Source organism: Petaurus breviceps, unplaced genomic scaffold (genome assembly GCF_028583685.1).
Source record: "Petaurus breviceps papuanus isolate PSGF00001 unplaced genomic scaffold, PetGlider_PUasm1.0 214, whole genome shotgun sequence".
NCBI classification, from domain to species: domain Eukaryota; kingdom Metazoa; phylum Chordata; class Mammalia; order Diprotodontia; family Petauridae; genus Petaurus; species Petaurus breviceps.
This window is the reverse complement of record NW_027185863.1, coordinates 3,428,445-3,429,914: the sequence shown is the minus strand read 5'-3', so window position 1 is coordinate 3,429,914 and position 1,470 is coordinate 3,428,445. Positions and strand designations below refer to the sequence as shown.

General features: G+C 38.6%; 1 long non-coding RNA gene across 1 annotated transcript in view; it reads left to right on the top strand.

The window, feature by feature from the left end:
- Positions 1-689: 689 nt before the first annotated feature.
- The window catches only part of LOC138165661 (uncharacterized), a 3,773-nt gene continuing 2,992 nt past the window's right edge, over positions 690-1,470 (top strand). The window contains exon 1 of the long non-coding RNA XR_011169395.1: positions 690-852. This is a non-coding gene — a long non-coding RNA (uncharacterized lncRNA). The remainder of the gene's footprint in view (positions 853-1,470) is intronic.

The window sequence follows — 1,470 nt, the reverse complement described above, 5'->3', positions numbered from 1 at the left end:
GAAAGAGAGGAAGAGAAAGGTAAAGAAACAAACGTTTATTAAATGCTTATTATGAGCTGTATTGAGTGACTTATACATTATCTCATTTGATTTTCACAAAAATCCTGGGAAGGAAGTGCTATTAATATCTCCATTTTACATTTGAGAAAACTGAGGCAGACACAGATTAAGTGACTTGCCCAAGGTCACAAAGGTAGTAAGTATGTGAGACTGGATTTAAATTCAGATCATCCTGACTTTGTACCCAACACTCTGCCACTGTAACTGTTTCTGTAAGAACTAGGGACCAAAGTTTCTGTCCTGACTCTGAAGCTTAGACTGTAACTAGGAAAGTCACCTTCCTTCTCTGGGACTGATATGTAAAATAGGGGCAATAACACTTTCACTACATACCTCATTGGGCTATTGTGAGGAAAATGACACATACTTACATAAATAATGTATTTTATTATGTATATATTTCTATTTTTATAGAAAAAGGATCATATATAATAAGTATTTTTCACATATATATAGCATGAATTTTAGTGTAACTTTTGTGGCTCTTTAAGTAGAGATTTTAAGGTAGACTCTCTCTTCTGACTTCCACCTACAGAATATGGGTGTTATTGGACAGCCGAGTCACACCTTTTCTTCTCCTACTAAACAATTCCTACTCCTTTATTAATCCCTTTCAACTCTGCAGAAAGATTTCCTCTGAACAGCTCTGGAAAGAGGAGAAAAGGAGGGGATGAAGAGCTGTTGCCCAACAACCCCATATTGTCCTACTCTACAAAATGGCGCTCTGACTTGCTTTTAGATTGGATGATTCCCTGGGAGGTCCCTCTGCTCTGTAACCTTGTCTTCTGACTGGTGAGTTCTTCCTTCGTGCATATGAAGGACTTAAATGCTTAATAAGTGTTTGTTGATTTGACAAAGGAAAGCCCAAGATTTAGTTTAATTCTGCCTTTTGGGAAGTTTATAAAGAATATTAATTATCAAAACCATAAGATTCTCTCTCAATTTAGAAAAAGCCTGATACTTTGGGACTAGTTTTCAAACTTTGGTCCATTCTGTTTCTTTGTACCAATACCAAACATAGCTCCTCTTTGTTGCTGTCTCACTGATCACAAATAAGCAAACAAGCTGCTCAGAATCAATTAGGATTAATCCTTTATGTCAAATGGGCCCACTTTGACACTGATTAAAACAGCGAGTAAACAACTTTAAAGAAAAATACCAGCTGCTTGAATTCTTGGCTATAGGAAATTTCAACAATAATTAGACACTCCCAAGTCTCTGGCCACAGCTGTCCCATCTGCCCCAGTAGAGGAAGGACTCAGCTGGTGTAATGGAACTTGGGCTCATCCACCATCAATTTGCCCTCAATGCACAGTCTCTCCCAGAGGTTCCCCCACCCCACCTCTCTCTCTTTCTTCTCTCTCTCTCTCTCTCTCTCTCTCTCTCTCTCTCTCTCTCTCTCTCTCTCTC